This window comes from Mchenga conophoros, linkage group LG3 (assembly GCF_057382185.1).
Source record: "Mchenga conophoros isolate Kocher_MC1m ecotype Shallow Benthic linkage group LG3, M_conophoros_male_GT1.1, whole genome shotgun sequence".
Taxonomy (NCBI): domain Eukaryota; kingdom Metazoa; phylum Chordata; class Actinopteri; order Cichliformes; family Cichlidae; genus Mchenga; species Mchenga conophoros.
The window spans coordinates 81,782,222-81,809,062 of NC_140528.1; the positions used below are offsets into that span (position 1 = coordinate 81,782,222).

Below are 26,841 nucleotides of genomic sequence, written 5' to 3' on the forward strand. Positions count from 1 at the left end.
ATCTTCACCAAACCAGGCCCTGTGGTTCTTGCTCAGGCCACTTACATCACACCAGGGCCTTATTTGCTATTGAGGCCACTTACACCACACCAGGGCCTGTGGCACTTGCTCAGGCCACTTACACCACACCAGGGCCTGTGGCTGCTGGCTGAGGCCACTTACACCACACCAGGGCCTGTAGCTCTTGCTCAGGCCACTTACACCACACCAGGGCCTGTGGCACTGGCTGAGGCCACTTAGACCACACCAGGGCCTGTGGCTGCTGGCTGAGGCCACTCACACCACACCAGGGCCTGTGGCTGCTAGCTGAGGCCACTTACACCAAACCAGGGCCTGTGGCTGCTTGCTGAGGCCATCTTCACCAAACCAGGCCCTGTGCTGCTTGCTGTGGCCATGTAAAACACACCAGGTCCTGTGCTGGTTCTTGAGGCCATCTTCAACAATCCAGGGCCTGTGCTGTTGGATAAATGCCAAACTGAGCCTTTGGGTTAGGGTATTATGCAAACATGCAGGTATGGTTATAGGATTGTCTTCGTAACTTCAGGTACTTGCCACCTAATCACTTGAATCCATAAATTGAGACATTGTGCTGGGGCCAGCAGCTTACGGCCATACCACCCTGAGCACGCCCGACCTCGTCTGATCTCGGAAGCTAAGCAGGGCTGGGCTTGGTTAGTACTTGGATGGGAGACTTCCTGGGAATACCTGGTGCTGTAAGCCTTTGATTTTCATGTCATTGAACCGCTTTTGATCCAGAGAAGGGTTGTATTAAAAGACCAGAAGCAGCTCCCCATTAATGAGGGCACATTAACGACATTGCTTTTGGCTGTTTTCCAATGTCTTGTGCTGCTAGCTGATGCCACCTACACCACACCAGGGCCTGAGTGACCGGCTTGGGCCACTTACACCACATCAGGGCCTGTTGCTCTGGCTGAGGCCACTTACACCACACCAGGGCCTTAGTTGCTATTGAGGCCAATTACACCACACCAGGGTATGTGGCTCTTGCTCAGGCCACTTACACCACACCAGGGCCTTAGTTGCTATTGAGGCCAATTACACCACACCAGGGCCTGTGGCACTGGCTGAGGCCACTTACACCACACCAGGGCCTGTGGCTGCTGGCTGAGGCCACCTACACCACACCAGGGCCTGTGGCTCTTGCTCAGGCCACTTACACCACACCAGGCCCTGTGGCTGCTGGCTGAGGCCACCTACACCAAACCAGGGCATTAGTTGCTATTGAGGCCAATTACACCACACCAGGGTCTGTGGCTCTTGCTCAGGCCACTTACACCACACCAGGGCCTGTGGCTCTTGCTCAGGCCACTTACACCACACCAGGGCCTGTGGCACTGGCTGAGGCCACTTACACCACACCAGGGCCTGTGGCTGCTGGCTGAGGCCACTTACACCACACCAGGGCCTGTGGCTGCTGGCTGAGGCCACTTACACCACACCAGGGCCTGTGGCTGGTGGCTGAGGCCACCTACACCACACCAGGGCCTGTGGCTGCTGGCTGAGGCGACTTATACCACACCAGGGCCCTTTTGCTGCTGGCTGAGGCAACTTACACCACACCAGTGCCTGTGGCTTCTGTCTGAGGCGACTTACACCACACCAGGGCCTGTGGCTGCTGGCTGAGGCCAATTACACCACACCAGGGTCTGTGGCTCTTGCTCAGGCCACTTACACCACACCAGGGCCTGTGGCACTGGCTGAGGCCACTTACACCACACCAGGGCCTGTGGCTGCTGGCTGAGGCCACTTACACCACACCAGGGCCTGTGGCTGCTGGCTGAGGCCACTTACACCACACCAGGGCTTGTGGCTGCTGGCTGAGGCCACCTACACCACACCAGGGCCTGTGGCTGCTGGCTGAGGCCACTTACACCACACCAGGGCCCTTTTGCTGCTGGCTGAGGCCACTTACACCACACCAGTGCCTGTGGCTTCTGGCTGAGGCGACTTACACCACACCAGGGCCTGTGGCTGCTGGCTGAGGCCACTTACACCACACCAAGGCCTGTGGCTCTTGCTCAGGCCACTCACATCACACCAGGCCCTGCGCTTCTGGCCGAGGCCATCTTCACCAAACCAGGCCCTGTGCTGCTTGCTGTGGCCATGTACAACACACCAGGCCCTGTGCTGGTTCCTGAGGCCATCTTCAACAATCCAGGGCCTGTGCTGTTGGATAAATGCCAAACTGAGCCTTTGGGTTAGGGTATTATGCAAACATGCAGGTATGGTTATAGGATTGTCTTCGTAACTTCAGGTACTTGCCACCTAATCACTTGAATCCATAAATTGAGACATTGTGCTGGGGCCAGCAGCTTACGGCCATACCACCCTGAGCACGCCCGACCTCGTCTGATCTCGGAAGCTAAGCAGGGCTAGGCTTGGTTAGTATTTGGATGGGAGACTGCCTGGGAATACCTGGTCCTGTAAGCCTTTCATTTTCATGTCATTGAAGCGCTTTTGATCCAGAGAAGGGGTGTATTAAAAGACCAAAAGCAGCTGCCCATTAATGAGGGCACATTAACGACACTGCTTTTGGCTGTTTTCCAATGTCTTGTGCTGCTAGCTGATGCCACCTACACCACACCAGGGCCTGAGTGACCGGCTGGGGCCACTTACACCACATCAGGTCCTGTGGCTCTGGCTGAGGCCACTTAACCACACCAGGGCCTGTGGCTGCTGGCTGAGGCCAGTTACACCACACCAGAGCCTGTGGCTGCTGGCTGAAGCCACTTACACCACACCAGGGCCTTAGTTGCTATTGAGGCCACTTACACCACACCAGGGCCTGTGGCTGCTGGCTGAGGCCACCTACACCACACCAGGGCCTGTGGCTGCTGGCTGAGGCCATTTACACCACACCAGGGCCTGTGGCTGCTGGCTGAAGCCACCTACACCACACCAGGGCCTGAGTGACCGGCTTGGGCCACTTACACCACATCAGGGCCTGTTGCTCTGGCTGAGGCCACTTACACCACACCAGGGCCTGTGGCTGCTGGCTGAGGCCACCTACACCACACCAGGGCCTTAGTTGCTATTGAGGCCAATTACACCACACCAGGGTATGTGGCTCTTGCTCAGGCCACTTACACCACACCAGGGCCTTAGTTGCTATTGAGGCCAATTACACCACACCAGGGCCTGTGGCACTGGCTGAGGCCACTTACACCACACCAGGGCCTGTGGCTGCTGGCTGAGGCCACCTACACCACACCAGGGCCTGTGGCTGCTGGCTGAGGCCACTTACAACACACCAGGGCCTGTGGCTCTTGCTCAGGCCACTCAAATCACACCAGGCCCTGTGCTTCTGGCCGAGGCCATCTTCACCAAACCAGGCCCTGTGCTGCTTGCTGTGGCCATGTACAACACATCAGGCCCTGTGCTGGTTCCTGAGGCCATCTTCAACAATCCAGGGCCTGTGCTGTTGGATAAATGCCAAACTGAGCCTTTGGGTTAGGGTATTATGCAAACATGCAGGTATGGTTATAGCATTGTCTTCGTAACTTCAGGTACTTGCCACCTAATCACTTGAATCCATAAATTGAGACATTGTGCTGGAGCCAGCAGCTTACGGCCATACCACCCTGAGCACGCCCGACCTCGTCTGATCTCGGAAGCTAAGCAGGGCTGGGCTTGGTTAGTACTTGGATGGGAGACTTCCTGGGAATACCTGGTGCTGTAATCCTTTGATTTTCATGTCATTGAACCGCTTTTGATCCAGAGAAGGGGTGTATTAAAAGACCAAAAGCAGCTGCCCATTAATGAGGGCACATTAACGACACTGCTTTTGGCTCTTTTCCAATGTCTTGTGCTGCTAGCTGATGCAACCTACACCACACAAGGGCCTGAGGGACCGGCTGGGGCCACTTACACCACATCAGGGCCTGTGGCTCTGGCTGAGGCCACTTTCACCACACCAGGGCCTGTGGCTGCTGGCTGAGGCCACCTACACCACACCAGGGCATTAGTTGCTATTGAGGCCAATTACACCACACCAGGGTCTGTGGCTCTTGCTCAGGCCACTTACACCACACCAGGGCCTGTGGCTCTTGCTCAGGCCACTTACACCACACCAGGGCCTGTGGCACTGGCTGAGGCCAGTTACACCACACCAGAGCCTGTGGCTGCTGGCTGAGGCGACTTACACCACACCAGGGCCCTTTTGCTGCTGGCTGAGGCCACTTACACCACACCAGTGCCTTAGTTGCTATTGAGGCCACTTACACCACACCAGGGCCTGTGGCTGCTGGCTGAGGCCACCTACACCACACCAGGGCCTGTGGCTGCTGGCTGAGGCGACTTACACCACACCAGGGCCCTTTTGCTGCTGGCTGAGGCCACTTACACCACACCAGTGCCTGTGGCTTCTGGCTGAGGCGACTTACACCACACCAGGGCCTGTGGCTGCTGGCTGAGGCCACTTACACCACACCAGGGCCTGTGGCTCTTGCTCAGGCCACTCACATCACACCAGGCCCTGCGCTTTTGGCCGAGGCCATCTTCACCAAACCAGGCCCTGTGGTTCTTGCTCAGGCCACTTACACCAAACCAGGGCCTGTGGCTATGGCTTAGGCCAATTACACCACACCAGGGTCTGTGGCTCTTGCTGAGGCCACTTACACCACACCAGGGCCTGTGGCTGCTGGCTGAGGACACTTACACCACACCACGGCCTGTGGCTGCTGGCTGAGACCACCTACACCACACCAGGGCCTGTGGCTGCTTGCTGAGGCGACTTACACCACACCAGGGCCTGTTGCTGCTGGCTGAGGCCACTTACACCACACCAGTGCCTGTGGCTTCTGGCTGAGGCGACTTACACCACACCAGGGCCTGTTGCTGCTGGCTGAGGCCACTTACACCACACCAGGGCCTGTGGCTGCTGGCTCAGGCCACTCATACCAAACCAGGCCCTGTGCTGCTAGCTGAGGCGACTTACACCACATCAGGGCCTGTGGCTCTGGCTGAGGCCACTTACACCACACCAGGGCCTGTGGCTGCTGGCTGAGGCCAGTTACACCACACCAGGGCCTGTGGCTGCTGGCTGAGGCCACATACACCACACCAGGGCCTTAGTTGCTACTGAGGCCAATTACACCACACCAGGGTCTGTGGCTCTTGCTCAGGCCACTCACATCACACCAGGCCCTGCGCTTCTGGCCACTTACACCACACCAGGGCCTGTGGCTGCTGGCTGAGGCCACTTACACCATACCAGGGCCTGTGGCTGTTGGCTGAGGCCACTTACACCACACCAGGGCCTTAGTTGCTATTGAGGCCACTTACACCACACCAGGGCCTGTGGCTCTGGCTGAGGCCAGTTACACCACACCAGGGCCTGTGGCTCTTGCTCAGGCCACTTACACCACACCAGGGCCTGTGGCTCTTGCTCAGGCCACTTACACCACACCAGGGCCTGTGGTTGCTGGCTGAGGCCACCTACACCACACCAGGGCATTAGTTGCTATTGAGGCCAATTACACCACACCAGGGTCTGTGGCTCTTGCTCAGGCCACTTACACCACACCAGGGCCTGTGGCTCTTGCTCAGGCCACTTACACCACACCAGGGCCTGTGGCTGCTGGCTGAGGCCACCTACACCACACCAGGGCATTAGTTGCTATTGAGGCCAATTACACCACACCAGGGTCTGTGGCTCTTGCTCAGGCCACTTACACCACACCAGGGCCTGTGGCTCTTGCTCAGGCCACTTACACCACACCAGGGCCTGTGGCACTGGCTGAGGCCACTTACACCACACCAGGGCCTGTGGCTGCTGGCTGAGGCCACTTACACCACACCAGGGCCTGTGGCTGCTGGCTGAGGCTACTTACACCACACCAGGGCCTGTGGCTGGTGGCTGAGGCCACCTACACCACACCAGGGCCTGTGGCTGCTGGCTGAGGCGACTTATACCACACCAGGGCCCTTTTGCTGCCGGCTGAGGCCACTTACACCACACCAGTGCCTGTGGCTTCTGTCTGAGGCGACTTACACCACACCAGGGCCTGTGGCTGCTGGCTGAGGCCAATTATACCACACCAGGGTCTGTGGCTCTTGCTCAGGCCACTTACACCACACCAGGGCCTGTGGCACTGGCTGAGGCCACTTACACCACACCAGGGCCTGTGGCTGCTGGCTGAGGCCACTTACACCACACCAGGGCCTGTGGCTGCTGGCTGAGGCCACTTACACCACACCAGGGCCTGTGGCTGCTGGCTGAGGCCACCTACACCACACCAGGGCCTGTGGCTGCTGGCTGAGGTGACTTACACCACACCAGGGCCCTTTTGCTGCTGGCTGAGGCCACTTACACCACACCAGTGCCTGTGGCTTCTGGCTGAGGCGACTTACACCACACCAGGGCCTGTGGCTGCTGGCTGATGCCACCTACACCACACCAGGGCCTGAGTGACCGGCTGGGGCCACTTACACCACATCAGGGCCTGTGGCTGCTGGCTGAGGCCAGTTACACCACACCAGAGCCTGTGGCTGCTGGCTGAAGCCACTTACACCACACCAGGGCCTTAGTTGCTATTGAGGCCACTTACACCACACCAGGGCCTGTGGCTGCTGGCTGAGGCCACCTACACCACACCAGGGCCTGTGGCTGCTGGCTGAGGCCACTTACACCACACCAGGGCCTGTGGCTGCTGGCTGAAGCCACTTACACCACACCGGGGCCTTAGTTGCTATTGAGGCCACTTACACCACACCAGGGCCTGTGGCTTCTGTCTGAGGCCACTTACACCACACCAGGGCCTGTGGCTGCTGGCTGAGGCCAATTATACCACACCAGGGTCTGTGGCTCTTGCTCAGGCCACTTACACCACACCAGGGCCTGTGGCACTGGCTGAGGCCACTTACACCACACCAGGGCCTGTGGCTGCTGGCTGAGGCCACTTACACCACACCAGGGCCTGTGGCTGCTGGCTGAGGCCACTTACACCACACCAGGGCCTGTGGCTGCTGGCTGAGGCCACCTACACCACACCAGGGCCTTAGTTGCTATTGAGGCCAATTACACCACACCAGGGTCTGTGGCTCTTGCTCAGGCCACTTACACCACACCAGGGCCTGTGGCACTGGCTGAGGCCACTTACACCACACCAGGGCCTGTGGCTGCTGGCTGAGGCCACCTACACCACACCAGGGCCTTAGTTGCTATTGAGGCCAATTACACCACACAAGGGCCTGTGGCTGCTGGCTGAGGCCACCTACACCACACCAGGGCCTGTGGCTGCTGGCTGAGGCCACTTACAACACACCAGGGCCTGTGGCTCTTGCTCAGGCCACTCATATCACACCAGGCCCTGTGCTTCTGGCCGAGGCCATCTTCACCAAACCAGGCCCTGTGCTGCTTGCTGTGGCCATGTACAACACACCAGGCCCTGTGCTGGTTCCTGACGCCATCTTCAACAATCCAGGGCCTGTGCTGTTGGATAAATGCCAAACTGAGCCTTTGGGTTAGGGTATTATGCAAACATGCAGGTATGGTTATAGGATTGTCTTCGTAACTTCAGGTACTTGCCACCTAATCACTTGAATCCATAAATTGAGACATTGTGCTGGGGCCAGCAGCTTACGGCCATACCACCCTGAGCACGCCCGACCTCGTCTGATCTCGGAAGCTAAGTAGGGCTGGGCTTGGTTAGTACTTGGATGGGAGACTGCCTGGGAATACCTGGTGCTGTAAGCCTTTGATTTTCATGTCATTGAACCGCTTTTGATCCAGAGAAGGGGTGTATTAAAAGACCAAAAGCAGCTGCCCATTAATGAGGGCACATTAACGACATTGCTTTTGGCTCTTTTCCAATGTCTTGTGCTGCTAGCTGATGCCACCTACACCACACCACGGCCTTATTTGCTGGCTGAGGCCACATACACCAAACCAGGGCCTGTGGCTGCTGGCTGAGGCCACCTACACCACACCAGGGCATTAGTTGCTATTGAGCCCAATTACACCACACCAGGGTCTGTGGCTCTTGCTCAGGCCACTTACACCACACCAGGGCCTGTGGCTCTTGCTCAGGCCACTTACACCACACCAGGGCCTGTGGCACTGGCTGAGGCCACTTACACCACACCAGGGCCTGTGGCTGCTGGCTGAGGCCACTTACACCACACCAGGGCCTGTGGCTGCTGGCTGAGGCCACTTACACCACACCAGGGCCTGTGGCTCTTGCTCAGGCCACTTACACCACACCAGGGCCTGTGGCACTGGCTGAGGCCACTTACACCACACCAGGGCCTGTGGCTGCTGGCTTAGGCCACCTACACCACACCAGGGCCTTAGTTGCTATTGAGGCCAATTACACCACACAAGGGCCTGTGGCTGCTGGCTGAGGCCACCTACACCACACCAGGGCCTGTGGCTGCTGGCTGAGGCCACTTACACCACACCAGGGCCTGTGGCTGCTGGCTGAGGCCACTTACACCACACCAGGGCCTGTGGCTGCTGGCTGAGGCCACCTACACCACACCAGGGCATTAGTTGCTATTGAGGCCAATTACACCACACCAGGGTCTGTGGCTCTTGCTCAGGCCACTTACACCACACCAGGGCCTGTGGCTCTTGCTCAGGCCACTTACACCACACCAGGGCCTGTGGCTGCTGGCTGAGGCCACCTACACCACACCAGGGCATTAGTTGCTATTGAGCCCAATTACACCACACCAGGGTCTGTGGCTCTTGCTCAGGCCACTTACACCACACCAGGGCCTGTGGCTCTTGCTCAGGCCACTTACACCACACCAGGGCCTGTGGCTGCTGGCTGAGGCCACTTACACCACACCAGGGCCTGTGGCTGCTGGCTGAGGCCACTTACACCACACCAGGGCCTGTGGCTCTTGCTCAGGCCACTTACACCACACCAGGGCCTGTGGCACTGGCTGAGGCCACTTACACCACACCAGGGCCTGTGGCTGCTGGCTTAGGCCACCTACACCACACCAGGGCCTTAGTTGCTATTGAGGCCAATTACACCACACAAGGGCCTGTGGCTGCTGGCTGAGGCCACCTACACCACACCAGGGCCTGTGGCTGCTGGCTGAGGCCACTTACACCACACCAGGGCCTGTGGCTGCTGGCTGAGGCCACTTACACCACACCAGGGCCTGTGGCTGCTGGCTGAGGCCACCTACACCACACCAGGGCATTAGTTGCTATTGAGGCCAATTACACCACACCAGGGTCTGTGGCTCTTGCTCAGGCCACTTACACCACACCAGGGCCTGTGGCTCTTGCTCAGGCCACTTACACCACACCAGGGCCTGTGGCTGCTGGCTGAGGCCACTTACACCACACCAGGGCCTGTGGCTGCTGGCTGAGGCCACTTACACCACACCAGGCCCTGTGGCGGCTGGCTGAGGCCACCTACACCACACCAGGGCCTGTGGCTGCTGGCTGAGGCCACTTACACCACACCAGTGCCTGTGGCTTCTGGCTGAGGCGACTTACACCACACCAGGGCCTGTGGCTGCTGGCTGAGGCCACTTACACCACACCAAGGCCTGTGGCTCTTGCTCAGGCCACTCACATCACACCAGGCCCTGCGCTTCTGGCCGAGGCCATCTTCACCAAACCAGGCCCTGTGCTCCTTGCTGTGGCCATGTACAACACACCAGGCCCTTTGCTGGTTCCTGAGGCCATCTTCAACAATCCAGGGCCTGTGCTGTTGGATAAATGCCAAACTGAGCCTTTGGGTTAGGGTATTATGCAAACATGCAGGTATGGTTATAGCATTGTCTTCGTAACTTCAGGTACTTGCCACCTAATCACTTGAATCCATAAATTGAGACATTGTGCTGGAGCCAGCAGCTTACGGCCATACCACCCTGAGCACGCCCGACCTCGTCTGATCTCGGAAGCTAAGCAGGGCTGGGCTTGGTTAGTACTTGGATGGGAGACTGCCTGGGAATACCTGGTGCTGTAAGCCTTTCATTTTCATGTCATTGAACCGCTTTTGATCCAGAGAAGGGGTGTATTAAAAGACCAAAAGCAGCTGCCCATTAATGAGGGCACATTAACGACATTGCTTTTGGCTCTTTTCCAATGTCTTGTGCTGCTAGCTGATGCAACCTACACCACACAAGGGCCTGAGGGACCGGCTGGGGCCACTTACACCTCATCAGGGCCTGTGGCTCTGGCTGAGGCCACTTTCACCACACCAGGGTCTGTGGCTCTTGCTCAGGCCACTTACACCACACCAGGGCCTGTGGCTCTTGCTCAGGCCACTTACACCACACCAGGGCCTGTGGCTGCTGGCTGAGGCCACCTACACCACACCAGGGCATTAGTTGCTATTGAGCCCAATTACACCACACCAGGGTCTGTGGCTCTTGCTCAGGCCACTTACACCACACCAGGGCCTGTGGCTCTTGCTCAGGCCACTTACACCACACCAGGGCCTGTGGCACTGGCTGAGGCCACTTACACCACACCAGGGCCTGTGGCTGCTGGCTGAGGCCACTTACACCACAACAGGGCCTGTGGCTGCTGGCTGAGGCCACTTACACCACACCAGGGCCTGTGGCTCTTGCTCAGGCCACTTACACCACACCAGGGCCTGTGGCACTGGCTGAGGCCACTTACACCACACCAGGGCCTGTGGCTGCTGGCTTAGGCCACCTACACCACACCAGGGCCTTAGTTGCTATTGAGGCCAATTACACCACACAAGGGCCTGTGGCTGCTGGCTGAGGCCACCTACACCACACCAGGGCCTGTGGCTGCTGGCTGAGGCCACTTACACCACACCAGGGCCCTTTTGCTGCTGGCTGAGGCCACTTACACCACACCAGTGCCTGTGGCTTCTGGCTGAGGCGACTTACACCACACCAGGGCCTGTGGCTGCTGGCTGAGGTCACTTACACCACACCAGAGCCTGTGGCTGCTGGCTGAAGCCACTTACATCACACCAGGGCCTTAGTTGCTATATAGGCCACTTACACCACACCAGGGCCTGTGGCTGCTGGCTGAGGCCACCTACACCACACCAGGGCCTGTGGCTGCTGGCTGAGGCCACTTACACCACACCAGGGCCTGTGGCTGCTAGCTGAAGCCACTTACACCACACCAGGGCCTTAGTTGCTATTGAGGCCACTTACACCACACCAGGGCCTGTGGCTGCTGGCTGAGGCCACCTACACCACACCAGGGCCCTTTTGCTGCTGGCTGAGGCCACTTACACCACACCAGTGCCTGTGGCTTCTGGCTGAGGACACTTACACCACACCAGGGCCTGTGGCTGCTGGCTGAGGCCACTTACACCACACCAGGGCCTGTGGCTCTTGCTCAGGCCACTCACATCACACCAGGCCCTGCGCTTCTGGCCGAGGCCATCTTCACCAAACCAGGCCCTGTGGTTCTTGCTCAGGCCACTTACACCACACCAGGGCCTTATTTGCTATTGAGGCCACTTACACCACACCAGGGCCTGTGGCACTTGCTCAGGCCACTTACACCACAACAGGGCCTGTGGCACTTGCTCAGGCCACTTACACCACACCAGGGCCTGTGGCTGCTGGCTGAGGCCACTTACACCACACCAGGGCTTGTGGCTCTTGCTCAGGCCACTTACACCACACCAGGGCCTGTGGCACTGGCTGAGGCCACTTAGACCACACCAGGGCCTGTGGCACTGGCTGAGGCCACTCACACCACACCAGGGCCTGAGTGACCGGCTGGGGCCACTTACACCACATTAGGGGCTGTGGCTCTGGCTGAGGCCAGTTACACCACACCAGGGCCTGTGGGTTCTGGCTGTGGCGACTTACACCAAACCAGGGCCTGTGGCTGCTGGCTGAGGCCACTTACACCACACCAGGGCCTGTGGCTCTTGCTCAGGCCACTCACATCACACCAGGCCCTGCGCTTCTGGCCGAGGCCATCTTCACCAAACCAGGCCCTGTGCTGCTAGCTGTGGCCATGTACAACACACCAGGCCCTGTGCTGGTTCCTGAGGCCATCTTCAACAATCCAGGGCCTGTGCTGTTGGATAAATGCTAAACTGAGCCTTTGGGTTAGGGTATTATGCAAACATGAAGGTAGGGTTATAGGATTGTCTTCGTAACTTCAGGTACTTGCCACCTAATCACCTGAATCCATAAATTGAGACATTGTGCTGGGGCCAGCAGCTTACGGCCATACCACCCTGAGCACGCCCGACCTCGTCTGATCTCGGAAGCTGAGCAGGGCTGGGCTTGGTTAGTACTTGGATGGGAGACTGCCTGGGAATACCTAGTGCTGTAAGCCTTTCATGTCATTGAACCGCTTTTGATCCAGAGAAGGGGTGTATTAAAAGACCAAAAGCAGCTGCCCATTAATGAGGGCACATTAACGACATTGCTTTTGGCTGTTTTCCAATGTCTTGTGCTGCTAGCTGATGTCACCTACACCACACCAGGGCCTGAGTGAACGGCTGGGGCCACTTACACCACATAAGGGCCTGTGGCTGCTGGCTGAGGCCACCTACACCACACCAGGGAATTAGTTGCTATTGAGGCCAATTACACCACACCAGGGTCTGTGGCTCTTGCTCAGGCCACTTACACCACACCAGGGCCTGTGGCTCTTGCTCAGGCCACTTACACCACACCAGGGCCTGTGGCTGCTGGCTGAGGCCACTTACACCACACCAGGGCCTGTGGCTGCTGGCTGAGGCCACCTACACCACACCAGGCCCTGTGGCGGCTGGCTGAGGCCACCTACACCACACCAGGGCCTGTGGCTGCTGGCTGAGGCCACTTACACCACACCAATGCCTGTGGCTTCTGGCTGAGGCGACTTACACCACACCAGGGCCTGTGGCTGCTGGCTGAGGCCACTTACACCACACCAAGGCCTGTGGCTCTTGCTCAGGCCACTCACATCACACCAGGCCCTGCGCTTCTGGCCGAGGCCATCTTCACCAAACCAGGCCCTGTGCTCCTTGCTGTGGCCATGTACAACACACCAGGCCCTGTGCTGGTTCCTGAGGCCATCTTCAACAATCCAGGGCCTGTGCTGTTGGATAAATGCCAAACTGAGCCTTTGGGTTAGGGTATTATGCAAACATGCAGGTATGGTTATAGCATTGTCTTCGTAACTTCAGGTACTTGCCACCTAATCACTTGAATCCATAAATTGAGACATTGTGCTGGAGCCAGCAGCTTACGGCCATACCACCCTGAGCACTCCCCGCCTCGTCTGATCTCGGAAGCTAAGCAGGGCTGGGCTTGGTTAGTACTTGGATGGGAGACTGCCTGGGAATACCTGGTGCTGTAAGCCTTTGATTTTCATGTCATTGAACCGCTTTTGATCCAGAGAAGGGGTGTATTAAAAGACCAAAAGCAGCTGCCCATTAATGAGGGCACATTAACGACATTGCTTTTGGCTCTTTTCCAATGTCTTGTGCTGCTAGCTGATGCAACCTACACCACACAAGGGCCTGAGGGACCGGCTGGGGCCACTTACACCACATCAGGGCCTGTGGCTCTGGCTGAGGCCACTTTCACCACACCAGGGCCTTAGTTGCTATTGAGGCCAATTACACCACACCAGGGTCTGTGGCTCTTGCTCAGGCCACTTACACCACACCAGGGCCTGTGGCTGCTGGCTGAGGCCACTTACACCACACCAGGGCCTGTGGCTGCTGGCTGAGGCCACCTACACCACACCAGGGCCTTAGTTGCTATTGAGGCCAATTACACCACACCAGGGTATGTGACTCTTGCTCAGGCCACTTACACCACACCAGGGCCTTAGTTGCTATTGAGGCCAATTACACCACACCAGGGCCTGTGGCTCTTGCTCAGGCCACTCACATCACACCAGGCCCTGCGCTTCTGGCCGAGGCCATCTTCACCAAACCAGGCCCTGTGCTGCTAGCTGTGGCCATGTACAACACACCAGGCCCTGTGCTGGTTCCTGAGGCCATCTTCAACAATCCAGGGCCTGTGCTGTTGGATAAATGCTAAACTGAGCCTTTGGGTTAGGGTATTATGCAAACATGAAGGTAGGGTTATAGGATTGTCTTCGTAACTTCAGGTACTTGCCACCTAATCACCTGAATCCATAAATTGAGACATTGTGCTGGGGCCAGCAGCTTACGGCCATACCACCCTGAGCACGCCCGACCTCGTCTGATCTCGGAAGCTGAGCAGGGCTGGGCTTGGTTAGTACTTGGATGGGAGACTGCCTGGGAATACCTGGTGCTGTAAGCCTTTCATTTTAATGTCATTGAACCGCTTTTGATCCAGAGAAGGGGTGTATTAAAAGACCAAAAGCAGCTGCCCATTAATGAGGGCACATTAACGACATTGCTTTTGGCTGTTTTCCAATGTCTTGTGCTGCTAGCTGATGCCACTTACACCACACCAGGGCCTGTGGCTGCTGGCTGAGGCCACTTACACCACACCAGGGCCTGTGGCTGCTGGCTGAGGCCACCTACACCACACCAGGGCCTTAGTTGCTATTGAGGCCAATTACACCACACCAGGGTCTGTGGCTCTTGCTCAGGCCACTTACACCACACCAGGGCCTGTGGCACTGGCTGAGGCCACTTACACCACACCAGGGCCTGTGGCTGCTGGCTGAGGCCACCTACACCACACCAGGGCCTTAGTTGCTATTGAGGCCAATTACACCACACAAGGGCCTGTGGCTGCTGGCTGAGGCCACCTACACCACACCAGGGCCTGTGGCTGCTGGCTGAGGCCACTTACAACACACCAGGGCCTGTGGCTCTTGCTCAGGCCACTCATATCACACCAGGCCCTGTGCTTCTGGCCGAGGCCATCTTCACCAAACCAGGCCCTGTGCTGCTTGCTGTGGCCATGTACAACACACCAGGCCCTGTGCTGGTTCCTGACGCCATCTTCAACAATCCAGGGCCTGTGCTGTTGGATAAATGCCAAACTGAGCCTTTGGGTTAGGGTATTATGCAAACATGCAGGTATGGTTATAGGATTGTCTTCGTAACTTCAGGTACTTGCCACCTAATCACTTGAATCCATAAATTGAGACATTGTGCTGGGGCCAGCAGCTTACGGCCATACCACCCTGAGCACGCCCGACCTCGTCTGATCTCGGAAGCTAAGCAGGGCTGGGCTTGGTTAGTACTTGGATGGGAGACTGCCTGGGAATACCTGGTGCTGTAAGCCTTTGATTTTCATGTCATTGAACCGCTTTTGATCCAGAGAAGGGGTGTATTAAAAGACCAAAAGCAGCTGCCCATTAATGAGGGCACATTAACGACATTGCTTTTGGCTGTTTTCCAATGTCTTGTGCTGCTAGCTGATGCCACCTACACCACACCACGGCCTTATTTGCTGGCTGAGGCCACATACACCAAACCAGGGCCTGTGGCTGCTGGCTGAGGCCACCTACACCACACCAGGGCATTAGTTGCTATTGAGCCCAATTACACCACACCAGGGTCTGTGGCTCTTGCTCAGGCCACTTACACCACACCAGGGCCTGTGGCTCTTGCTCAGGCCACTTACACCACACCAGGGCCTGTGGCACTGGCTGAGGCCACTTACACCACACCAGGGCCTGTGGCTGCTGGCTGAGGCCACTTACACCACACCAGGGCCTGTGGCTGCTGGCTGAGGCCACTTACACCACACCAGGGCCTGTGGCTCTTGCTCAGGCCACTTACACCACACCAGGGCCTGTGGCACTGGCTGAGGCCACTTACACCACACCAGGGCCTGTGGCTGCTGGCTTAGGCCACCTACACCACACCAGGGCCTTAGTTGCTATTGAGGCCACTTACACCACACCAGGGCCTGTGGCTGCTGGCTGAGGCCACTTACACCACACCAGGGCCTGTGGCTGCTGGCTGAGGCCACCTACACCACACCAGGGCATTAGTTGCTATTGAGGCCAATTACACCACACCAGGGTCTGTGGCTCTTGCTCAGGCCACTTACACCACACCAGGGCCTGTGGCTCTTGCTCAGGCCACTTACACCACACCAGGGCCTGTGGCTGCTGGCTGAGGCCACCTACACCACACCAGGGCATTAGTTGCTATTGAGCCCAATTACACCACACCAGGGTCTGTGGCTCTTGCTCAGGCCACTTACACCACACCAGGGCCTGTGGCTCTTGCTCAGGCCACTTACACCACACCAGGGCCTGTGGCTGCTGGCTGAGGCCACTTACACCACACCAGGGCCTGTGGCTGCTGGCTGAGGCCACTTACACCACACCAGGGCCTGTGGCTCTTGCTCAGGCCACTTACACCACACCAGGGCCTGTGGCACTGGCTGAGGCCACTTACACCACACCAGGGCCTGTGGCTGCTGGCTTAGGCCACCTACACCACACCAGGGCCTTAGTTGCTATTGAGGCCAATTACACCACACAAGGGCCTGTGGCTGCTGGCTGAGGCCACCTACACCACACCAGGGCCTGTGGCTGCTGGCTGAGGCCACTTACACCACACCAGGGCCTGTGGCTGCTGGCTGAGGCCACTTACACCACACCAGGGCCTGTGGCTGCTGGCTGAGGCCACCTACACCACACCAGGGCATTAGTTGCTATTGAGGCCAATTACACCACACCAGGGTCTGTGGCTCTTGCTCAGGCCACTTACACCACACCAGGGCCTGTGGCTCTTGCTCAGGCCACTTACACCACACCAGGGCCTGTGGCTGCTGGCTGAGGCCACTTACACCACACCAGGGCCTGTGGCTGCTGGCTGAGGCCACTTACACCACACCAGGCCCTGTGGCGGCTGGCTGAGGCCACCTACACCACACCAGGGCCTGTGGCTGCTGGCTGAGGCCACTTACACCACACCAGTGCCTGTGGCTTCTGGCTGAGGCGACTTACACCACACCAGGGCCTGTGGCTGCTGGCTGAGGCCACTTACACCACACCAAGGCCTGTGGCTCTTGCTCAGGCCACTCACATCACACCAGGCCCTGCGCTTCTGGCCGAGGCCATCTTCACCAAACCAGGCCCTGTGCTCCTTGCTGTGGCCATGTACAACACACCAGGCCCTTTGCTGGTTCCTGAGGCCATCTTCAACAATCCAGGGCCTGTGCTGTTGGATAAATGCCAAACTGAGCCTTTGGGTTAGGGTATTATGCAAACATGCAGGTATGGTTATAGCATTGTCTTCGTAACTTCAGGTACTTGCCACCTAATCACTTGAATCCATAAATTGAGACATTGTGCTGGAGCCAGCAGCTTACGGCCATACCACCCTGAGCACGCCCGACCTCGTCTGATCTCGGAAGCTAAGTAGGGCTGGGCTTGGTTAGTACTTGGATGGGAGACTGCCTGGGAATACCTGGTGCTGTAAGCCTTTCATTTTCATGTCATTGAACCGCTTTTGATCCAGAGAAGGGGTGTATTAAAAGACCAAAAGCAGCTGCCCATTAATGAGGGCACATTAACGACATTGCTTTTGGCTCTTTTCCAATGTCTTGTGCTGCTAGCTGATGCAACCTACACCACACAAGGGCCTGAGGGACCGGCTGGGGCCACTTACACCTCATCAGGGCCTGTGGCTCTGGCTGAGGCCACTTTCACCACACCAGGGTCTGTGGCTCTTGCTCAGGCCACTTACACCACACCAGGGCCTGTGGCTCTTGCTCAGGCCACTTACACCACACCAGGGCCTGTGGCTGCTGGCTGAGGCCACCTACACCACACCAGGGCATTAGTTGCTATTGAGCCCAATTACACCACACCAGGGTCTGTGGCTCTTGCTCAGGCCACTTACACCACACCAGGGCCTTTGGCTCTTGCTCAGGCCACTTACACCACACCAGGGCCTGTGGCACTGGCTGAGGCCACTTACACCACACCAGGGCCTGTGGCTGCTGGCTGAGGCCACTTACACCACAACAGGGCCTGTGGCTGCTGGCTGAGGCCACTTACACCACACCAGGGCCTGTGGCTCTTGCTCAGGCCACTTACACCACACCAGGGCCTGTGGCACTGGCTGAGGCCACTTACACCACACCAGGGCCTGTGGCTGCTGGCTTAGGCCACCTACACCACACCAGGGCCTTAGTTGCTATTGAGGCCAATTACACCACACAAGGGCCTGTGGCTGCTGGCTGAGGCCACCTACACCACACCAGGGCCTGTGGCTGCTGGCTGAGGCCACTTACACCACACCAGGGCCCTTTTGCTGCTGGCTGAGGCCACTTACACCACACCAGTGCCTGTGGCTTCTGGCTGAGGCGACTTACACCACACCAGGGCCTGTGGCTGCTGGCTGAGGTCACTTACACCACACCAGAGCCTGTGGCTGCTGGCTGAAGCCACTTACATCACACCAGGGCCTTAGTTGCTATATAGGCCACTTACACCACACCAGGGCCTGTGGCTGCTGGCTGAGGCCACCTACACCACACCAGGGCCTGTGGCTGCTGGCTGAGGCCACTTACACCACACCAGGGCCTGTGGCTGCTAGCTGAAGCCACTTACACCACACCAGGGCCTTAGTTGCTATTGAGGCCACTTACACCACACCAGGGCCTGTGGCTGCTGGCTGAGGCCACCTACACCACACCAGGGCCCTTTTGCTGCTGGCTGAGGCCACTTACACCACACCAGTGCCTGTGGCTTCTGGCTGAGGCCACTTACACCACACCAGGGCCTGTGGCTGCTGGCTGAGGCCACTTACACCACACCAGGGCCTGTGGCTCTTGCTCAGGCCACTCACATCACACCAGGCCCTGCGCTTCTGGCCGAGGCCATCTTCACCAAACCAGGCCCTGTGGTTCTTGCTCAGGCCACTTACACCACACCAGGGCCTTATTTGCTATTGAGGCCACTTACACCACACCAGGGCCTGTGGCACTTGCTCAGGCCACTTACACCACACCAGGGCCTGTGGCTGCTGGCTGAGGCCACTTACACCACACCAGGGCTTGTGGCTCTTGCTCAGGCCACTTACACCACACCAGGGCCTGTGGCACTGGCTGAGGCCACTTAGACCACACCAGGGCCTGTGGCACTGGCTGAGGCCACTCACACCACACCAGGGCCTGAGTGACCGGCTGGGGCCACTTACACCACATTAGGGGCTGTGGCTCTGGCTGAGGCCAGTTACACCACACCAGGGCCTGTGGGTTCTGGCTGTGGCGACTTACACCAAACCAGGGCCTGTGGCTGCTGGCTGAGGCCACTTACACCACACCAGGGCCTGTGGCTCTTGCTCAGGCCACTCACATCACACCAGGCCCTGCGCTTCTGGCCGAGGCCATCTTCACCAAACCAGGCCCTGTGCTGCTAGCTGTGGCCATGTACAACACACCAGGCCCTGTGCTGGTTCCTGAGGCCATCTTCAACAATCCAGGGCCTGTGCTGTTGGATAAATGCTAAACTGAGCCTTTGGGTTAGGGTATTATGCAAACATGAAGGTAGGGTTATAGGATTGTCTTCGTAACTTCAGGTACTTGCCACCTAATCACCTGAATCCATAAATTGAGACATTGTGCTGGGGCCAGCAGCTTACGGCCATACCACCCTGAGCACGCCCGACCTCGTCTGATCTCGGAAGCTGAGCAGGGCTGGGCTTGGTTAGTACTTGGATGGGAGACTGCCTGGGAATACCTAGTGCTGTAAGCCTTTCATTTTCATGTCATTGAACCGCTTTTGATCCAGAGAAGGGGTGTATTAAAAGACCAAAAGCAGCTGCCCATTAATGAGGGCACATTAACGACATTGCTTTTGGCTGTTTTCCAATGTCTTGTGCTGCTAGCTGATGTCACCTACACCACACCAGGGCCTGAGTGAACGGCTGGGGCCACTTACACCACATAAGGGCCTGTGGCTGCTGGCTGAGGCCACCTACACCACACCAGGGAATTAGTTGCTATTGAGGCCAATTACACCACACCAGGGTCTGTGGCTCTTGCTCAGGCCACTTACACCACACCAGGGCCTGTGGCTCTTGCTCAGGCCACTTACACCACACCAGGGCCTGTGGCTGCTGGCTGAGGCCACTTACACCACACCAGGGCCTGTGGCTGCTGGCTGAGGCCACCTACACCACACCAGGGCCTGTGGCTGCTGGTTGAGGCCACTTACACCACACCAGTGCCCGTGGCTTCTGGCTGAGGCGACTTACACCACACCAGGGCCTGTGGCTGCTGGCTGAGGCCACTTACACCACACCAAGGCCTGTGGCTCTTGCTCAGGCCACTCACATCACACCAGGCCCTGCGCTTCTGGCCGAGGCCATCTTCACCAAACCAGGCCCTGTGCTCCTTGCTGTGGCCATGTACAACACACCAGGCCCTGTGCTGGTTCCTGAGGCCATCTTCAACAATCCAGGGCCTGTGCTGTTGGATAAATGCCAAACTGAGCCTTTGGGTTAGGGTATTATGCAAACATGCAGGTATGGTTATAGCATTGTCTTCGTAACTTCAGGTACTTGCCACCTAATCACTTGAATCCATAAATTGAGACATTGTGCTGGAGCCAGCAGCTTACGGCCATACCACCCTGAGCACGCCCCGCCTCGTCTGATCTCGGAAGCTAAGCAGGGCTGGGCTTGGTTAGTACTTGGATGGGAGACTGCCTGGGAATACCTGGTGCTGTAAGCCTTTAATTTTCATGTCATTGAACCGCTTTTGATCCAGAGAAGGGGTGTATTAAAAGACCAAAAGCAGCTGCCCATTAATGAGGGCACATTAACGACACTGCTTTTGGCTCTTTTCCAATGTCTTGTGCTGCTAGCTGATGCAACCTACACCACACAAGGGCCTGAGTGACCGGCTGGGGCCACTTACACCACATCAGGGCCTGTGGCTGCTGGCTGAGGCCACCTACACCACACCAGGGCATTAGTTGCTATTGAGGCCAATTACACCACACCAGGGTCTGTGGCTCTTGCTCAGGCCACTTACACCACACCAGGGCCTGTGGCTCTTGCTCAGGCCACTTACACCACACCAGGGCCTGTGGCTGCTGGCTGAGGCCACCTGCACCACACAAGGGCATTAGTTGCTATTGAGGCCAATTACACCACACCAGGGTCTGTGGCTCTTGCTCAGGCCACTTACACCACACCAGGGCCTGTGGCTCTTGCTCAGGCCACTTACACCACACCAGGGCCTGTGGCACTGGCTGAGGCCACTTACACCACACCAGGGCCTGTGGCTGCTGGCTGAGGCCACTTACACCACACCAGGGCCTGTGGCTGCTGGCTGAGGCCACTTACACCACACCAGGGCCTGTGGCTGGTGGCTGAGGCCACCTACACCACACCTGGGCCTGTGGCTGCTGGCTGAGGCGACTTATACCACACCAGGGCCCTTTTGCTGCTGGCTGAGGCCACTTACACCACACCAGTGCCTGTGGCTTCTGTCTGAGGCGACTTACACCACACCAGGGCCTGTGGCTGCTGGCTGAGGCCAATTACACCACACCAGGGTCTGTGGCTCTTGCTCAGGCCACTTACACCACACCAGGGCCTGTGGCACTGGCTGAGGCCACTTACACCACACCAGGGCCTGTGGCTGCTGGCTGAGGCCACTTACACCACACCAGGGCCTGTGGCTGCTGGCTGAGGCCACTTACACCACACCAGGGCCTGTGGCTGCTGGCTGAGGCCACCTACACCACACCAGGGCCTGTGGCTGCTGGCTGAGGCCACTTACACCACACCAGGGCCCTTTTGCTGCTGGCTGAGGCCACTTACACCACACCAGTGCCTGTGGCTTCTGGCTGAGGCGACTTACACCACACCAGGGCCTGTGGCTGCTGGCTGAGGCCACTTACACCACACCAAGGCCTGTGGCTCTTGCTCAGGCCACTCACATCACACCAGGCCCTGCGCTTCTGGCCGAGGCCATCTTCACCAAACCAGGCCCTGTGCTGCTTGCTGTGGCCATGTACAACACACCAGGCCCTGTGCTGGTTCGTGAGGCCATCTTCAACAATCCAGGGCCTGTGCTGTTGGATAAATGCCAAACTGAGCCTTTGGGTTAGGGTATTATGCAAACATGCAGGTATGGTTATAGGATTGTCTTCGTAACTTCAGGTACTTGCCACCTAATCACTTGAATCCATAAATTGAGACATTGTGCTGGGGCCAGCAGCTTACGGCCATACCACCCTGAGCAGGCCCGACCTCGTCTGATCTCGGAAGCTAAGCAGGGCTGGGCTTGGTTAGTACTTGGATGGGAGACTGCCTGGGAATACCTGGTGCTGTAAGCCTTTCATTTTCATGTCATTGAACCGCTTTTGATACAGAGAAGGGGTGTATTAAAAGACCAAAAGCAGCTGCCCATTAATGAGGGCACATTAACGACACTGCTTTTGGCTGTTTTCCAATGTCTTGTGCTGCTAGCTGATGCCACCTACACCACACCAGGGCCTGAGTGACCGGCTGGGGCCACTTACACCACATCAGGGCCTGTGGCTCTGGCTGAGGCCACTTACACCACACCAGGGCCTGTGGCTGCTGGCTGAGGCCAGTTACACCACACCAGAGCCTGTGGCTGCTGGCTGAAGCCACTTACACCACACCAGGGCCTTAGTTGCTATATAGGCCACTTACACCACACCAGGGCCTGTGGCTGCTGGCTGAGGCCACCTACACCACACCAGGGCCTGTGGCTGCTGGCTGAGGCCACTTACACCACACCAGGGCCTGTGGCTGCTGGCTGAAGCCACTTACACCACACCAGGGCCTTAGTTGCTATTGAGGCCACTTACACCACACCAGGGCCTGTGGCTGCTGGCTGAGGCCACCTACACCACACCAGGGCCCTTTTGCTGCTGGCTGAGGCCACTTACACCACACCAGTGCCTGTGGCTTCTGGCTGAGGCCACTTACACCACACCAGGGCCTGTGGCTGCTGGCTGAGGCCACTTACACCACACCAGGGCCTGTAGCTCTTGCTCAGGCCACTCACATCACACCAGGCCCTGCGCTTCTGGCCGAGGCCATCTTCACCAAACCAGGCCCTGTGGTTCTTGCTCAGGCCACTTACACCACACCAGGGCCTTATTTGCTATTGAGGCCACTTACACCACACCAGGGCCTGTGGCACTTGCTCAGGCCACTTACACCACACCAGGGCCTGTGGCACTTGCTCAGGCCACTTACACCACACCAGGGCCTGTGGCTGCTGGCTGAGGCCACTTACACCACACCAGGGCCTGTGGCTCTTGCTCAGGCCACTTACACCACACCAGGGCCTGTGGCACTGGCTGAGGCCACTTAGACCACACCAGGGCCTGTGGCTGCTGGCTGAGGCCACTCACACCACACCAGGGCCTGTGGCTGCTAGCTGAGGCCACTTACACCAAACCAGGGCCTGTGGCTGCTTGCTGAGGCCATCTTCACCAAACCAGGCCCTGTGCTGCTTGCTGTGGCCATGTAAAACACACCAGGTCCTGTGCTGGTTCTTGAGGCCATCTTCAACAATCCAGGGCCTGTGCTGTTGGATAAATGCCAAACTGAGCCTTTTGGTTAGGGTATTATGCAAACATGCAGGTATGGTTATAGGATTGTCTTCGTAACTTCAGGTACTTGCCACCTAATCACTTGAATCCATAAATTGAGACATTGTGCTGGGGCCAGCAGCTTACGGCCATACCACCCTGAGCACGCCTGACCTCGTCTGATCTCGGAAGCTAAGCAGGGCTGGGCTTGGTTAGTACTTGGATGGGAGACTGCCTGGGAATACCTGGTGCTGTAAGCCTTTCATTTTCATGTCATTGAACCGCTTTTGATCCAGAGAAGGGGTGTATTAAAAGACCAGAAGCAGCTCCCCATTAATGAGGGCACATTAACGACATTGCTTTTGGCTGTTTTCCAATGTCTTGTGCTGCTAGCTGATGCCACCTACACCACACCAGGGCCTGAGTGACCGGCTGGGGCCACTTACACCACATCAGGGCCTGTTGCTCTGGCTGAGGCCAATTACACCACACCAGGGCCTGTGGCTGCTGGCTGAGGCCACCTACACCACACCAGGGCTTTAGTTGCTATTGAGGCCAATTACACCACACCAGGGTATGTGGCTCTTGCTCAGGCCACTTACACCACACCAGGGCCTTAGTTGCTATTGAGGCCAATTACACCACACCAGGGCCTGTGGCTCTTGCTCAGGCCACTCACATCACACCAGGCCCTGCGCTTCTGGCCGAGGTCATCTTCACCAAACCAGGCCCTGTGCTGCTAGCTGTGGCCATGTACAACACACCAGGCCCTGTGCTGGTTCCTGAGGCCATCTTCAACAATCCAGGGACTGTGCTGTTGGATAAATGCTAAACTGAGCCTTTGGGTTAGGGTATTATGCAAACATGAAGGTAGGGTTATAGGATTGTCTTCGTAACTTCAGGTACTTGCCACCTAATCACCTGAATCCATAAATTGAGACATTGTGCTGGGGCCAGCAGCTTACGGCCATACCACCCTGAGCACGCCCGACCTCGTCTGATCTCGGAAGCTGAGCAGGGCTGGGCTTGGTTAGTACTTGGATGGGAGACTGCCTGGGAATACCTGGTGCTGTAAGCCTTTCATTTTAATGTCATTGAACCGCTTTTGATCCAGAGAAGGGGTGTATTAAAAGACCAAAAGCAGCTGCCCATTAATGAGGGCACATTAACGACATTGCTTTTGGCTGTTTTCCAATGTCTTGTGCTGCTAGCTGATGCCACCTACACCACACCAGGGCCTGAGTGACCGGCTGGGGCCACTTACACCACATCAGGGCCTGTGGCTCTGGCTGAGGCCACTTACACCACACCAGGGCCTTAGTTGCTATTGAGGCCAATTACACCACACCATGGTCTGTGGCTCTTGCTCAGGCCACTTACACCACACCAGGGCCTGTGGCACTGGCCGAGGCCACTTACACCACACCAGGGCCTGTGGCTGCTGGCTGAGGCCACTTACACCACACAAGGGCTTGTGGCTGCTGGCTGAGGCCACCTACACCACACCAGGGCCTGTGGCTGCTGGCTGAGGCCACCTACACCACACCAGGGCCTGTGGCTCTTGCTCAGGCCACTTACACCACACCAGGGCCTGTGGCTCTTGCTCAGGCCACTTACACCACACCAGGGCCTGTGGCTCTTGCTCAGGCCACTCATATCACACCAGGCCCTGTGCTTCTGGCTGAGGCCACTTACACCACACCAGGGCCTGTGGCTGCTGGCTGAGGCCACTTACACCACACCAGGGCCTGTGGCTGCTGGCTGAGGCCATCTACACCACACCAGGGCCTGTGGCTGCTGGCTGAGGCGACTTACACCACACCAGGGCCCTTTTGCTGCTGGCTGAGGCCACTTACACCACACCAGTGCCTGTGGCTTCTGGCTGAGGCGACTTACACCACACCAGGGCCTGTGGCTGCTGGCTGAGGCCACTTACACCACACCAGGGCCTGTGGCTCTTGCTCAGGCCACTCACATCACACCAGGCCCTGCGCTTCTGGCCGAGGCCATCTTCACCAAACCAGGCCCTGTGGCTCTTGCTCAGGCCACTTACACCACACCAGGGCCTGTGGCTCTGGCTTAGGCCAATTACACCACACCAGGGCCTGTGGCACTTGCTCAGGATACTTACACCACACCAGGGCCTGTGGCTGCTGGCTGAGGCCACTTACACCACACCAGGGCCTGTGGCTCTTACTCAGGCCACTTACACCACACCAGGGCCTGTGGCACTGGCTGAGGCCACTTAGACCACACCAGGGCCTGTGGCTGCTGGCTGAGGCCACTTACACCACACCAGGGCCTGTGGCTGCTGGCTGAGGCCACTTACACCACACCAAGGCCTGTGGCTCTTGCTCAGGCCACTCACATCACACCAGGCCCTGCGCTTCTGGCCGAGGCCATCTTCACCAAACCAGGCCCTGTGCTCCTTGCTGTGGCCATGTACAACACACCAGGCCCTGTGCTGGTTCCTGAGGCCATCTTCAACAATCCAGGGCCTGTGCTGTTGGATAAATGCCAAACTGAGCCTTTGGGTTAGGGTATTATGCAAACATGCAGGTATGGTTATAGCATTGTCTTCGTAACTTCAGGTACTTGCCACCTAATCACTTGAATCCATAAATTGAGACATTGTGCTGGAGCCAGCAGCTTACGGCCATACCACCCTGAGCACCCCCGACCTCGTCTGATCTCGGAAGCTAAGCAGGGCTGGGCTTGGTTAGTACTTGGATGGGAGACTGCTTGGGAATACCTGCTGCTGTAAGCCTTTCATTTTCATGTCATTGAACCGCTTTTGATCCAGAGAAGGGGTGTATTAAAAGACCAAAAGCAGCTCCCCATTAATGAGGGCACATTAACGACATTGCTTTTGGCTGTTTTCCAATGTCTTGTGCTGCTAGCTGATGCCACCTACACCACACCACGGCCTTATTTGCTGGCTGAGGCCACATACACCAAACCAGGGCCTTAGTTGCTATTGAGGCCAATTACACCACACCAGGGCCTGTGGCTCTTGCTCAGGCCACTTACACCACACCAGGGCCTGTGGCTCTTGCTCAGGCCACTTACACCACACCAGGGCCTGTGGCTGCTGGCTGAGGCCACTTACACCACACCAGGGCCTGTGGCTGCTGGCTGAGGCCACCTACACCACACCAGGGCCTGTGGCTGCTGGCTGAGGCCACCTACACCACACCAGGGCCTGTGGCTGCTGGCTGAGGCCACTTACACCACACCAGGGCCTGTGGCTGCTGGCTGAGGCCACCTACACCACACCAGGCCCTGCGCTTCTGGCCGAGGCCATCTTCACCAAACCAGGCCCTGTGGTTCTTGCTCAGGCCACTTACACCACACCAGGGCCTTATTTGCTATTGAGGCCACTTACACCACACCAGGGCCTGTGGCTCTGGCTT

General features: G+C 57.7%; 9 non-coding genes and 7 pseudogenes across 9 annotated transcripts; all 16 read left to right on the plus strand.

The window, feature by feature from the left end:
- Positions 1-601: 601 nt before the first annotated feature.
- On the plus strand, positions 602-720 carry LOC146580730 (5S ribosomal RNA). The gene has a single exon (XR_014891978.1). It is a non-coding gene; the product is annotated as a 5S ribosomal RNA (ribosomal RNA).
- Positions 721-2,332: 1,612 nt separating this feature from the next.
- Positions 2,333-2,451, plus strand: LOC146580731 (5S ribosomal RNA; annotated as a pseudogene).
- Positions 2,452-3,584: 1,133 nt separating this feature from the next.
- Positions 3,585-3,703, plus strand: LOC146580732 (5S ribosomal RNA). Its single transcript, XR_014892060.1, has one exon. It is a non-coding gene; the product is annotated as a 5S ribosomal RNA (ribosomal RNA).
- Positions 3,704-7,598: 3,895 nt separating this feature from the next.
- LOC146580733 (5S ribosomal RNA) lies at positions 7,599-7,717 on the plus strand. The gene has a single exon (XR_014892012.1). It is a non-coding gene; the product is annotated as a 5S ribosomal RNA (ribosomal RNA).
- A 2,120-nt stretch (positions 7,718-9,837) lies between these two features.
- LOC146580734 (5S ribosomal RNA) lies at positions 9,838-9,956 on the plus strand. The gene has a single exon (XR_014892072.1). It is a non-coding gene; the product is annotated as a 5S ribosomal RNA (ribosomal RNA).
- A 2,199-nt stretch (positions 9,957-12,155) lies between these two features.
- On the plus strand, positions 12,156-12,274 carry LOC146580735 (5S ribosomal RNA). Its single transcript, XR_014892018.1, has one exon. It is a non-coding gene; the product is annotated as a 5S ribosomal RNA (ribosomal RNA).
- An 895-nt stretch (positions 12,275-13,169) lies between these two features.
- On the plus strand, positions 13,170-13,288 carry LOC146580736 (5S ribosomal RNA; annotated as a pseudogene).
- An 816-nt stretch (positions 13,289-14,104) lies between these two features.
- LOC146580737 (5S ribosomal RNA) lies at positions 14,105-14,223 on the plus strand (annotated as a pseudogene).
- An 820-nt stretch (positions 14,224-15,043) lies between these two features.
- LOC146580738 (5S ribosomal RNA) lies at positions 15,044-15,162 on the plus strand. Its single transcript, XR_014892073.1, has one exon. It is a non-coding gene; the product is annotated as a 5S ribosomal RNA (ribosomal RNA).
- Positions 15,163-17,202: 2,040 nt separating this feature from the next.
- On the plus strand, positions 17,203-17,321 carry LOC146580739 (5S ribosomal RNA). The gene has a single exon (XR_014892013.1). It is a non-coding gene; the product is annotated as a 5S ribosomal RNA (ribosomal RNA).
- A 2,160-nt stretch (positions 17,322-19,481) lies between these two features.
- Positions 19,482-19,600, plus strand: LOC146580740 (5S ribosomal RNA). Its single transcript, XR_014892019.1, has one exon. It is a non-coding gene; the product is annotated as a 5S ribosomal RNA (ribosomal RNA).
- An 861-nt stretch (positions 19,601-20,461) lies between these two features.
- LOC146580741 (5S ribosomal RNA) lies at positions 20,462-20,580 on the plus strand (annotated as a pseudogene).
- A 1,496-nt stretch (positions 20,581-22,076) lies between these two features.
- Positions 22,077-22,195, plus strand: LOC146580742 (5S ribosomal RNA; annotated as a pseudogene).
- A 1,374-nt stretch (positions 22,196-23,569) lies between these two features.
- LOC146580743 (5S ribosomal RNA) lies at positions 23,570-23,688 on the plus strand. Its single transcript, XR_014891960.1, has one exon. It is a non-coding gene; the product is annotated as a 5S ribosomal RNA (ribosomal RNA).
- A 699-nt stretch (positions 23,689-24,387) lies between these two features.
- On the plus strand, positions 24,388-24,506 carry LOC146580744 (5S ribosomal RNA; annotated as a pseudogene).
- A 1,570-nt stretch (positions 24,507-26,076) lies between these two features.
- Positions 26,077-26,195, plus strand: LOC146580745 (5S ribosomal RNA; annotated as a pseudogene).
- Positions 26,196-26,841: the final 646 nt, after the last annotated feature.